The sequence below is a fragment of the Panthera tigris genome, chromosome B3, assembly GCF_018350195.1.
Source record: "Panthera tigris isolate Pti1 chromosome B3, P.tigris_Pti1_mat1.1, whole genome shotgun sequence".
Lineage (NCBI taxonomy): Eukaryota > Metazoa > Chordata > Mammalia > Carnivora > Felidae > Panthera > Panthera tigris.
Window position 1 is genome coordinate 10,175,605 of NC_056665.1, and position 14,164 is coordinate 10,189,768.

At 43.2% G+C, this 14,164-nt stretch overlaps 1 long non-coding RNA gene across 1 annotated transcript in view; it reads right to left on the reverse strand.

The window, feature by feature from the left end:
• Positions 1 to 1,707: 1,707 nt before the first annotated feature.
• LOC122239379 overlaps positions 1,708 to 14,164 on the reverse strand; it is a 30,950-nt gene continuing 18,493 nt past the window's right edge. The window contains exons 2-5 of the long non-coding RNA XR_006218395.1: positions 9,978 to 10,173; positions 7,419 to 7,510; positions 6,804 to 6,940; positions 1,708 to 2,273 (exon numbers count right to left, since the gene is read on the reverse strand). This is a non-coding gene — a long non-coding RNA (uncharacterized LOC122239379). The remainder of the gene's footprint in view (positions 2,274 to 6,803; positions 6,941 to 7,418; positions 7,511 to 9,977; positions 10,174 to 14,164) is intronic.

Sequence of the window (14,164 nt, forward strand, 5' to 3'; positions counted from 1 at the left end):
AGCTGATATCAAGAGTTGGGCACTTAACCGACTGAACCTCTCAGGCACCCCAGTACAATGTATCATTCTTAAATTTACTACAGTTGATAAGTATACCGAGGGCTATATAAGAGAACGTCCAAGGAAATATATAGTAGAGTATTTAGGGGTGAAGAGCATAATATATATGACTTATCTTGTTCAAATGATTTGGGAAAAATTGTGTGTGTGTGTGTGTGTGTGTGGAAAGAGAACAAATAATAAAACAAATGGAGTAAAATGTTGACAGTTGGTGAATTTACATAACAGTATATGAGTATTCTTATACTATCTTTATTTTGCACATTTTCTTTAAATTTGAAACTGTTTTCCAACATTCGAAAAACAAACACAAACAAATAAATAAGGAACCAGAGAGACAAAACAGATTGTCCGCGGAGGAGATTATGTTGTGGACAGCAGAGTTCTCATGAACAACAGTAGAGGCCAGAGGTGAAGGAATGTAGCCTTCAGTATTCGGTGATTTTTATCCTAGCTAAACTATCATTCAGGGGGCATGGGGCAAATAAAACATTGAAAAAATAAAAATACTTACATAACAGTTAATTTTTTTTATTTGTAAGTAATCTCTACACCCAATGTGGGGGTTGAACTCACCACCCTGAGATCAAGAGTCGTATAATCCACTGACGGGGCCAGTCAGGCGGCCCCAGAATACTTACATGATGATTAAAACAATCACTCGCTGGTTCTTGCTGAGTCACTAAAGGGTGGGCTTCAAGGAGAAAGATACAGTTCAGGAGAAAGAAGGGAGAAGTAAGGATACAAAGTTCAGCAAAGCAATTAGTAAGTATGAGCAAATCTAAATAAACTGTGATTAAAAATTTTTTTTAATGATTTTATTTTTGTGGTTAAAGATGTGGAATTAATACTTTATTTGGTTTTATTTTTTTAATAATTTTTTAAGGTTTACTCTTATTTATTTTTGAGAGAGAGAGAGAGAGAGAGAGAGAGCGCACACAGGAAAGGCAAAGAGAGAGGAAGAGAGAGAGAGAGAGAATCCCAAGCAGGCTCCGTACTGTCAGTGTGGAGCCTGATGTAGGGCCTGAACCCGCGAACTGTGAGATCATGACCTGAGCCGAAATCAAGAGTTGGGCACTTAACTGACTAAGCCACCCAGGGGCTCCAGGAACTAATATTTTAGACAGCAATAACATGAAAGATGGGAGAGGATGATTCAGAGTGAAAACATTTTAATATCCTAATATTTTCTTGACGGTAACCATGCAGTGTTAATGATTTAAGATAAAAGAAAAGAAACAGAATCTGTAATTTCTTAGATGGTTACAGGAAACTAAGATGATAAAGAAAACATGATACTCACCATCCCCCCACCCCCCATACACCGTCCAAAGGGCAGGAAAGGAAAGGCATAAATAGAAAAAAACACAAAATAAGAATGGTGGAAATGAATTCAAACATATTGGTAATCACAGGCAATGTAAATATTCATGGGATGGAAAAGCACATAGAAGTCAAAACAAACGAACCAGATCTACCTGGGTACCAACAGCAGCCTCAGAAACATTGTACTCGATGCACAATGTGTTAGGATACACACAATTTGGAACCACTTTGTAAAACACAAAGTGACACAAAACAATGTTATTTATTGTTTGTGGATATAAACACACGTAGCAGCACAGTGAATGGAGTAATACATGCCAATTTAGTGACGATCTCAGGAGAAGATGAGAGTGGAGGGATGGGGGAAGGTGAGAGAGTGTACCTAACTTGATCTGCAATTTATTTTTCCTTAAAAGAACAAGTCCAAAGCAGTCACGATAAAAAGCTAACGTGGGACATGTGGGTTGTGGAATGTGGGTGTCTGTTTTATTAATTTCTGGACTTCTCTATATATTTAAAGTAACCACTCAAAACCACGAACCCTCTATATTTTATATTTAATTCCATTTTTCTGAGGACATAAAGAAGAAACAGTGCTGCTCTTCTGGAGCTCGTTTAGGTAAAGATGCAGGTTACTCTGTTTCCCTCCCCTCCCAGATTCGTGCTCTGTCCTGCTGAGTCCTCCTTCTGTAAACAGAACCCCACCAACCAGTCTTCCTCCCTCTGCTAACAGTATTTCCTGCTCTTGTCTCAACAGGCCCTGGGGGCGGTGACCGCTTCTCACCTTTGCTGGACTCTGGATGTCTTACCATACCTGGTTTGTTCCCTTGACCCTGCTGGAAACTCGGAGAACAGTACCTTTGTTAAAATGCTTGCATTTTAACCACCTGGGAAGACACGAGAAGACATCGTGAAAAATCAAAAAACAATTCGTTTTTGTTTTTGTTTAGTTTATAGAACTTCTTTGCTGTGGATGAAAAGATTGATAAGGTGACCTTCTCCATGTCCCAGCCTATTTGCACTATCTGAGCACGTGTGGTGGACAACTTCTTGATGAAAAGAGATCACGACCGACATACACGGGGAGAATTGCTCGTGCGCCAAAGATCTTACGATTCCTTGAGTGGTATCAATTGTGTTTTATGATTTCCTTGTTCATCTACTTAATTAATTTTGATTGAGTGGTGCTCTGCCCCAAGAATTGTGCCAGGTAATGGGGATACATTACAAGCTTCAGTAGACAGGGCAAACCTGAGATGGGGTAAATTCTAACGGAAGCAGAGAGTGCTATGTGGTACCCAGGAGGGTTATCCACCCAAATCCTGCACTGTAAGATATGGTTTCCCAAAGGAAGTAACATCTAATCTGAAACCTGAAGTTTATGCACTAGTGAGCCAGATTATGGACAACAGCCAGTGGGAGGGAATGAGTTTTAGTTTTAAGGTATTCTGGGCAGAGAGAAAAACAACTTGGGCAAAGACCAGCAGGGGATAAAAAGCATTTGGGAAATTAAAAGCATACCTCTTGGGTTAATGTATGGATTGCAGGAGAGGAGGAGAGTTGGGGCAGGAGAGGAATGCAGAGGTCAGATCACAAAAGGTCTTATAAGTATGTTTAAGGATATGAGTGTTATTATGAGGTCAGTGAAAAGCTGTTAAATCTTGTAAAGTGGGTGGTGTATAGCAAAATGATATTTGCATTTAAGAAAGATTTACCCTGAGGATGAACTTGAGATAAGTAAGCGAGATATCTTAGTAGGTTCTCTGGAGTAACCCAGGCCAGAGATGATGAGCTGGGTTTGAGACAGTGAGGCTGGACAGAGTGGCTGCAGCAGAAAGGATGGCTCACGCGGGCCACCTGAACCCATCCTGTCACAGTTAGGCAACTGCTGTCATTATAGGACAGCCCTGCAAAATGCAAACTGTCCTCTCCTTGTTGGCTTTTAACCAGACTGTGAACGCCCTGCAGGCAGGGAATATTTTGTGTCCATCTCTGTGTCTCTAGGATCTCAGTGGTGCTCAGCGAATGAATGTTCTTGAATAAGTGGATCTCGGCAACATTGTATTTTTTGATACAATGGTTACCCTCATGACTTCCAGACCCAACACTGTTAGGAGAGTTCTATAACGATTGTGAAGTCAATGTCTAGGGCTGTTTCAGAGGCACATGAAGGCGTGAGTGCTTTAACTCAGTTCTCTGTGCATATTGAAACGTGCAGGCTGTTTTTCCCTGACTCAGTTCTCTTGTGCCATCTGCTGGGATGAGCATTTCACAGCACACCAAAGCGAGATGGCCAATGAAGACAAGCCAGAAAGCTCCGTGGGAGAAGTAGCAGACAAAACCCTGGACAGCCTTACAATTTAGCCGGAGAAACAAGTCTTGTGCCCACGCAGCAATCCCTGTGCAGTGAACCTTCCCAAGATGTCCTGGGGTGTTTTCCCCAGACAAATATCCCTTTCTACCGGTTTGCGTGCAGACGATCTTAACTTTCTGCATTCTTCTTCAGCGTTTGCGACGACTTTACCATACGAGACGTTAGTATTATTACAGGCTTTGAAATGAGGAAAGAGAAGCATGGAGATTGAAATAAAATGCCAGCTCTGAGCTGGCTGGGTGGCCGGTCAGAATAACTTTAAACAAGGAGCCGAGTCAGAACTGAAGCCTGTTTTACTCCCAGGTGCACACTGGACCCACAAAATATCCCAGACAAAATAAGACAGAGGTCAAGAGGGGGCAGAGGTAAGCTGCTTGGTTGCAGCATGGGCAGGGCGGGTCAGGCATGGAGCTGAAAAGTCCTCAGTGCACTTACAATGCCGTTGTTGGTGCAGGGGTTAGAGGGGCCGGGAGAGCAGCGGGAACAATTCTCCTGCAACGTGTGTTCCCCAATGACAGGTCAAGGGCGTGTCCCCAAGGGAACAAAATTTTGTAATTCTATGAAGATTGATAGAGCTTGCGCCTAGGCGGTACCGAAAACCTTTGGGGGACGTTGTCAAACAATAGATATTGCTATGGTGGTTGACATGTGTAGTTAAAACAAAGAAACTAGCACACCATCCTCTTCTCGTTGAAACTTAAGTTATTCCTATATAAATATATGCTTGTATAAACGTACAAATATATTCTTGGTGTCAAAACACCCAACTCAGGTCATGATCTCATGGTCATGTGATCGAGCCCCTCGTGGGTCTCTGTGCTGAGTATGGAGCCTGCTTGGGATTCTCTCCCTCTCCCTTGGCCCCCCTCCCCTGCTCTCTCTCTCTCTCTCTTTAAAATAAATAAAAATAAAAATAAAACCCTAAAAAAGAAAAACCCAAACAACCACAACATTTTCCCCCAACATTCGGGGAAAGCTCTAATTCTCCTTTACTTTCCCCAGAGGTATAGCAGTCAGTGGTAGGCTTCTAGATCTTGTTCTATGTGTTTACACACACGTGTTTTCCAATGGGAGCATGGAGTATGGTTTAGTGTTTTATCCCCCGTGTGAACACTATCTTGCTGGACTTCCCTGCCCTGCCTCTCCAACAGAGGGGCTCACGCTCGCTCTTCTGACTCACCGGGACTTGTAGTTTGATTTGCATGAGACCCCTGCTGGGATCTCCATCTAATTGCCTAATGACAGTCATCCTGGTCCCTTCAGACCAGGCCTCCAGGCTGGGAGGTCTCTGCAGCTCATACCCAGCTTCACAAAGCTTTCTTTCTTTCTTGTATTGCGGTAGAGCATACGTAACATAAAATCTTACTATTTTAACCACTTTTAAGCGTGCAGTTCAGTGGCATTAAGTACATTTACATTGTGTGTAACTATTAACACCCTCCGTCTCCAGAACGTTTCCCAAACTCTGCACCCATTAAACACTAGCTCCCCACTCCCCTTCCCTTAACCCCTGGCAACTATCACTCCACTTTCTGCCTCTATGAAGGGGAGTGATACGGTATTGGTCTGTGTGACTGGCGTATTTAGCTTAGTGTGGCGTCCTCAAGGTTCATCCATGTTGTAGCATGTGTTAGAATTCCTTTCCATTTAAAGGCTGAATAATAGTCCATTTTACGTATACACTACATTTTGTCCACCCATTCATCCACTGATGGACATCTGGGCTGTTTCCTCCTCTTGGCTATTGTGAATAACTCTGCTACGGACACGAGTGTGTGAAGACGTGTTCGATTCCCTGCTTTCAATTCTGGTGGGTAATTGCCCCGAAGTGATGTAATAGCTTTCTGAGCACACCCTAAGCTGTACTTTTCCTTCTTCAGATGGATGCCCCCTGTTTTTTAGCTATTTGCCGAAGTTACCCACCTGCCAGAGACAGTCCTTGCTTTCTAGGACAGCGATGGGTTGAAACATATGTATTTCCAGTTCTAACGATTTTGGGGCAGGAGAGAGAGAGGCTGTTCTCAAAGTCCTGTACTTCAAGACTCATTCAGGAGATCCCCCTGCCAGGGCACCTGGGTGGCTCCGTCGGTTAAGCCTCTAACTCATTTTTTTTTCTTTAATTTTTCTTTATTTTTGAGAGAGACAGTGTGAACGGGGTAGGGGCAGAGAGAGAGGGGGGGACAGAGGATATGAAGCAGGCTCCGGGCTCTGAGCTGTCAGCACAGAGCCCGATGTGGGGCTTGAACTCACGAACGGCGAGATCATGACCTGAGCCAAAGTCGGACACTTAACCGACTGAGCCACCCAGGCGCCCCAAGAAAGAGATAATCTTAAGCAGGTTCTACACTCAGCAGGAGCCCAATGCAGAGCTTGATCCCACGACCCTGGGATCATGGCCTGAGCCAAAATCGAGTCATATACTCAAGGATGGACTGAGCCACTCAGGTGCCCCTACTTAGAATAAAAAAATTAATTACAAATATCTTTACTATTTACACACAGTTAAATTTCTTTTTAATATTTATTTTTGAGAGACAGAAAGAGAGCGTATACACCTACAAGCAGGGGAGGGGCAGAGAGAGAGGGGGGCAGAGGATCTGAAGCTGGCTCTGTGCTGACAGCAGCGAGTCTGATGCAGGGCTCACGCTCACAAACTGTGAGATCGTGGCCTGAGCCGAAGTCAGACACTTAGCCGACTGAGCCACTCAGGCGCCCCGATATTTGTATAGAGTTTAGAAATTCAAACAACAAATGAAAAGTTGATAAACCTTAACCCACCCCTCCCCATCTTGGTACTAATCTCTGGAAGGAAAAAACTCTGTTTCAGTTTTCAGGTCTCTGAGTATTAATCTGCTTCTCTAGATAATAAACACCCACCACTACACAATCAATCTTACAGAATATTTTCTATTAGTTTTTGCTTTGGTAGAATTTAGTTCTCCTCTCCCATCACCCACCTTTCTGCCTCCATTGGTTGCCACCCTCACCCCTCCCTATCTCTATGCCCATTGGCTTTGCAGACCCTCCCTCCTCTGTGACTCACCCTTTGACTGTGGGCCCAGCCATGTGATATCCTTTGGCTAATGGGATGTTCACAGACACGATGCAGTCAGGGATTAGAGGATTGTTTGTGTGGTGGAATCTGCTCTCTTGTACCTCTGCCGTCACCTGATGAGCCTGCTGGTCTCCAGAGAAGGATAAAAGATGTGGGGCAAAGCTCTTCCAGTGGACTCCTAGACCCACAGAAGGAAGCAAAGCTATCTAGCCAGACTGCGCCTAGATCAGCTGAACTCCAGCTCATTTGCAGGTGGGCAAGTGGTAATAAATGATTGTTGTATTAAGCTGCTGAGTTTTGGGGTAATTTGTTACTCAGTGATAGCTAACCAATATACACACCCAACTTCCCTGCCCCGTCCTCCTCCTCCTCCTCCTCCTCCTCCTCCTCCTCCTCCTCCTCCTCCTCCTCCTCCTTCTCCTCCTACGGTTATATCCTCATTTTTGTTCCTCTGCTGTTACCATTTTAACCCTCTTCATTCCATTAGTTGTTGGTGGGATCCCTTCCCTCCCTATTTTGTATGATAACTTTATTCTCACTCCTCTTCCCCCCCCCCCCCCCCCCCCCCACCACTTTCCGACTCCTGGTTTCCATCAACTGTACCTTAGCTTTCACACTGGGAGGTTTACATTCATTAACATTTTGTCCATAGCAAAAATTTTGGACACTTGCTGCTTTCTAAGTCCATTATGTTCCTGTGGAGGAAAATGGAGAAAAGATTATTTTAGAGAGCCGATTCACAACTTCTTATGAACTGGTGTAGTGTGTTTTCCTTCTTTAAAATCAAAGGATCCCGGATTAATATACCTTCAGTCCTGTCAAAGCTCCTGAAGACTGTAATGTAAGGAGAAGGGAAGGGAGGGCTGACTGTCAGAATATTACTGTGCATTGAGTTAGGTTGGGCTATTAGTGAAGATACTAGGAAATAGAGTGTTTCCTGTGTTGACAATACATTTCACTTGTCACACACATTTGTGCTACTAGCAGATGACTAGGTGATAGCAGTTTAATAAAACACCTGCACTTTACAAAGGTCTTTAAAAAATTTTTATTTTAACGTTCATTTATTTTTGAGAGACACAGAGACACAGTGTGAGTAGGGGAGGGGCAGAGAGAGAGGGAGGCATAGAATCCAAGGCAGGCTCCAGCTCTGAGCTGTCAGCACAGAGCCTGACAATAGGGCTCGAACCCACAAACTGTGAGATCATGACTGGAAGTCAGATGGTTAACTGACTGAACCACCCAGGCACCCCCAAAATTCTATTTTAATTAATAAAAATAAATTAAACCAACTTGGGCATTGTGCCCAGGAAATCTGTATGACATGTAAGAAGAATACTATCTATTGATACCTTTGACCACTGATTTTTACCAGTTACAATGAAAAATTGGAGGTGACAATGTGTAGATATTTTATAAGATTTGGGCTTGGAGGTGGTGATGTTAGAAACTGGAATTCTCAATCTGTAGGAATGCTATCCTTGGGTTTTTGGAATCTTTTAGATCTTTTCTGACCCCTCCACACCTACAAGGGACAGGGAACGGAATGCGTTGACTTCTGTCCCAGGACATTGGCTCCTTTTATTTTCCTCATATCCTCTGGAATCATGAAGAGAGCACCGGTTGGGGGTTAGGCAGTTTTAGGTCAGAACAGCTGTGTTACCACATGTTGGCACGTGTAAACGCGGGCAAGTGCCTTAACTTCTCTTAATTTACAGTTTCCTCAACTGATGAAAAGAAATGCATACCTTCTAAATCGTGCTCTGAAGAGTAAATAAGCTAAGGTATACAAAGCGCTTCACATTCCTGAATCAAAGAGGATGCATAACAAAAGGTAGCTGCCTTTGTTATCATCCTTATTCATCAGCTTGAGACACAGATTTCTTTTAACATTTAACTGAAGTCATTCTATTATCCCAGACTGCTTACAGTGAGAATGTATCTTATCTTTTCCTGCTATCCTCTTTCCTGTGATAACTCCTACCAGAGGTACTCCAAGATTCCTGGATACTATCGTCTTCAGCAGAGAAAACCCGGAAAACCATGGTGTTCAGGATTTTTGACTGTCGTTGCTGGTCCTGCCACATGGTGTCGCTGTTGAGACAGACAACCTTGCCCCGCTTGCCATCCTCCTGGCCCAAGCCCAGCGACCTTAGGGGAAAGAGGCAGGCACCTGTGTGGAACTATGGAACGCAGTGATCTGAGAACAGCTGCTGTACCCTATTTCAGCATCCTGGAGAGATCACCTCTACTTAGGTACCTGTGTTGGAAGCAAAGCTGTAGGACTATCACGTGTGCAAGAGGCAACTTGACCCCCACACACGCTGCCCGTGGCTGGGGCTCAGTCCTGCTGCCTCCCTTACTTCTCAGATCTTTCAGAGATACATCTGGAAGCTCCGTGATAGATAGCTTCTTTGCATGTGGATGGTTACCACCATGCTCAAGTAATTAGCATCTTCCCCCTGGCAGTATTGACTAGCCGGTTCCTGCTACAAAGATGCCCTTGTAGGAGAGCTGCTGTGACAAAAAGTTGGAAAACCCATCCTTCTGGGGGCACATCTCTGCACAGATGAATTCCTTGGGCCCAGCTGCCTCTGCCCACACTCATGCGAATAGGCTGCAACCAGGAGACAGACCGCACGGAAGAAACGGTGGATTCATATCAGCAGCTGACTCCTGTCACTACAGCCAGACCTCAGGTCCTTAAAAGCAAAGAGGGTGCCTGCCGTGGGAAGGATGCTCTCGAAGAGATACCCAACATAAACCTCTAATCCAGAGAGCAAGTTGCCAGCTTAGATGTACAATATGAGTCCATTTTCCCTATTTTTTCTTTTATACTTTTCTATTGCCTGAATTTATTTTAACAACGTGTATGCATCACTTTTGTATGTAGTAAAAATGATGAAGATTAAAAAACATACCCTATTCTGCTGGCATACTGGTCAGGAACAGAGCCTTCGACTGAAGGAACAAGTATGGGGATACTGTGGGGATTGCTTTTGGAGAAATTGGAAAACCTGTATTATCAAAATAATTTTCGAAGTGGTGAACACAGAACAAAATCCATAAGGAAATGTAAAAGTATGTCGTGAGTTGGCCCTTTCTTCCTTAAAAGGGTTCTAGAAAGATCAAAACAATATCGAGTTGTTAGGTCCACCATACCTTATGGACAACAGCAGAATCAGGTGAGAGCACATAGTGTTTCTGCTTATGTTGAGCCAAGAGAAATTCCTTTGCCTCCTTTGCAGGTAGGGTTCCTTTTTCTGTTCTTCCTTTTGATCAAGTGGCTGGTGACTATATCCTCTCCATTTGATTATGCCTCCGTGTTGTGTAGCGTCTAAGTAGCATCCGTTATTCACTTAGGGATTAGAAACCAAGGAAATGAGAGAAAATGATATTTAGCGGCTACTACAATGTATTGAGCAGTGACTCAAAAGTACTGTGATGTTACTGCCCTTGTGGTCTAATGGCCTTGGCTCCACGAAAGGTTAAGAGAAAATCCAAAGATGCTGGTCTTTTTATCCCCCCAGTTCATTTTTAAAAATAGGCTTTATTTTTTGTGAGCAGTTTTAGATTCATAGGAAAACAGAGGAAGGTCCAGAAAGTTCCCATGTACTTTTACCCCCATATTTGCATAGTTCCCCTATTATCAACATCTCCCACCAGAGGTACAATTGATGAACTTACATTGGACACATTACTATCACCCAAGGTCCATAGTTTACATTAGGGTTCACTCTGGGTGTTGGACATTTCGTGGGTTTGGGCGTGTGTATAATGAGATGTATCTACCACGATAGTATATACAGAGTAGTTTCACAGCCCTAAGAATCCTTTGTCCTCTGCCTTTTATCCCATCCTCCCCCTTAAGCCCTGGAAACCACTGATACTTCTACTGTCTCTATAGCTTTGCCTTTTCCAGGATGTCATATTGTTGGAATCATGCAATAAATAGATCTTTTCAGACTGGCTCCTTTCACTTACTGATATGCACTGATGTTTCCTCCGTGTTTTTTCATGGCTTGATAGCTCATATCTTTTTTATTGCTGAACAATTTTCCATTGTCTGGATGCACCACAGTTTATTTACTGGGTCGCCAGCAAAAGGACTCCTTGGTTGCTTCCAAGAGTTGGCCAATTATGAATAAAGCGGCTATAAACATCTGTGTGAGGGTTTTTGTATGAATGTGTTTTCAGCTCCTTTTGATAAATACCAAGGAGTAGATGCTAGCTTTATGAAGACACTTGGCCTTCGGCTCCTGCGTCTGTGAACCTGAGGACTACAAATATATATATATATATATATATACTTCTTTATGACACAGGGGGAATTCAAATTCACTCAAATATAAAGTCTCTTTTAGCTGCATATGTTTTCTATATTAATTAGGGTGGTATTAGCTTCTGGATCAGATTGACACCAATTCTCAGTGGATAAACACAATAAAATATATATTTCTCAGTTCCCAATCCAAACTGGCTGGAAGGCTTCCCATGTGGCAATTCAGGAACCAGTCTCCTTCTATCTCGTGACTCTGCCCTCCACTACATGTACAGGGTTCTTTTCATTCAGTCAATGGTATGGGGAGTGGGATTTTGCGGAAGACACATGTATTTCTTTCTTTGTTTTAATGTGTGTTTATTTTTGAGGGAGAGAGAGACAGAGAGCAAGCAGGGAAGGGGCAGAGAGAGAGGGAGACACAGAATCTGAAGCAGGCTCCAGGCTCTGAGCTGTCAGCACAGAGCCCGACGCGGGGCTTGAACACACGAACCGTGAGATCGTGACCTGAGCTAAAGTTGGAGGCTTAACTGACTGGGCCACCCAGGTGCCCCAAGACACGTGTATTTCTTAATTGCTTTGGCCTGCATGAGACAACATCACTTCTGTTCACATCTCCTTGGTGAGCACTAGTCCTGCCCAGAAGCTGGGCCTGGGGAATATAGTGCTTACTGGGAGTCACTTCTCCTCAACAGTTCTACTCCATGGAGGGGGTCATGCATCTTTGATGGTCACTCAATCATTTCTTTCTTTTTTTTAATTAAATTTTTTAATGTTTATTTATTTTTGAGAGAGAGAGAGAGAGAGAGAGAGAGAGAGAGAATGAGCGGGGGGCAGGAGCAGAAAGAGAGGGATACACAGAGTCAGAAGCAGGATCCAGGTTCTGATCTGTCAGCACAGGCCCTGATGCGGGTCTTGAACTCATGAACTTCGAGATCATGACCTGAACCGAAGTCGGATCCTTAACTGACCAAGCCAGTCAGGTGCCCCACTCAATCATTTCTACCACAGGTACAGCCATGACTCAAGGAAATGGTTTTTGAATTCTGGAAAAATCTCATCAAAGTCACTTTTCAACTAGCAATCAGTGGTAAGGAAGAGAATTCATTGGGAGTGAACTCAGAAGGTCAAGATTCAAATCAGGCATACTGGAGCTTTCTGCTTGAACTTGCACAAACCATTGATTGACAGACATATCTCCTCAGCAGAGCGGTCCAATACCACATGGAGGCATACCTATCTATCAACACGTTCTTTGGAGGGGTAAAAACCCTCCACAGATTGTGACCACTGTCAAACGTAATAGTATTTCCAAATATTATTTGGATAATTGAACGTGCTTTTGTGTAAGAAGTAGCTACCCCTCGAAAACACTGGCATTGGAATTTTGTTAAACTTTGATGTTGAAATTTTTAATTGGTTCAGCCATTTGGAGGACAAATTGGTATTGTATCTTAAAGTTGAAGATGAGGGCATTCTGTGACCCAGCAATTCTATCAGTACTGTTGGTAAGGATTTATTTCCGTCAGCAACCCCAGACCACTAAATAGTGCCAACAGCTGCATATATAAATGACCCCCAATGGTTTCATTTTTCTACAAGATGACATCTGAAGAGCAGGAAAAAATTGACTGTTCTTATGAGACAAAAATCCATTCTTTTGGAGTGCCACTGTCAGTAGCTAAAAATGCCATTGGCAGCAAGTTTCTAAATGGTGTCTGCCTATTTGAGATTCTGAATTTGAACAGGGAACGATATCTGTGCCAAGAAGAATCAATGAAGTATTATTTTTTACAGGTGCATGGGCAGGTACGTGAGAAGGTATCTAAACTTTGCAGTAATGTTTCAACTGGTTAAAGAAAAATTTTAAAGACTTTTGTTTTTAAGTCATCTCTACATCCAACATGGGGCTCAAACTCACAACCCCTAGATCGTGAGTTGCACGCTCTACTGACTGAGCCAGCCAGGCGCCCCGTAGTTTTTAAAAAATTAATACAAATATTGATTCAGGGAGAATGGAGACATTATAGAATTTATCTGTTGTAGGAAAAGTAGGGATTTATAGATAACAATTTGCTTGGTAGACTGACTACTCAAGCGACATGATGGGGGCAAGGCAGGATCACAGGAGTGGCACATATAGAAAATTTTCTTTTTGGGGCGCCTGGGTGGCTCAGTTGGTTAAGCGTCCGACTTCGGCTCAGGTCACGATCTCTCGGTATGTGAGTTCGAGCCCCGCGTCGGGCTCTGTGCTGCTCAGAGCCTGGAGCCTGTCTCAGATTCTGTGTCTCCCTCTCTCTCTGACCCTCCCCTGTTCATGCTCTGTCTCTCTCTGTCTCAAAAATAAATGTTAAAAAAAAATTAAAAAAAAAAAGAAAATTTTCTTTTATGTGGTGACTTAGCTGAGGACCTATTCTCTTCAGAAGGTGTTGGAAATATAAAATGTAGATAAAATGAAACAGGTCTCTGAGCAAAAGACATGACCAACTTCATGGGCTAAAGCTCACACCTCTTACTTACCATGGCTTCCTTGCTGTATCACTTAGAACTTATTTAATTTAATTTTGTGTTTCTGTCTAGTAAGCTTGGCTTGCTGTTTCTTAAGCAGCACTGTGAGAAGTAACAAATTAGAAGTGCATAGCATGTGTGTGTGTGTGTGTGTGTGTGTGTGTGTGTGTATTCACCTAGAACAGTGGTTTGTAACTGGCGATAATTTTGCCTCTCCCCCTCACTAGGGGACATTTGGCGATGTCTGGAGACATTTTTGATCGTCATGACTGGGGAGGAAGGGACAGCTGTTATTGGCATCTATAAGATGATAAATATCTTAAGATACAGCCCCCTCGTCCAACATGAACAAGAATTATCTGTCCTAAGTGTCAATAGCCCTGCCCTCGAAGCTGGCATTAAGGGCATCAGCAAAATGTGTGTGGCAACTTACAACCTAACAGTGAGGAAGGAGGCAGGGAAATGATGAAAACAGGCAAATAAGTTTTAAAAAATTAAATTTACAAAAGCATGTCAGTGTGGCGTGGTTTAGCATGGAGGCAAAGGACTCTGTGCATGTCAA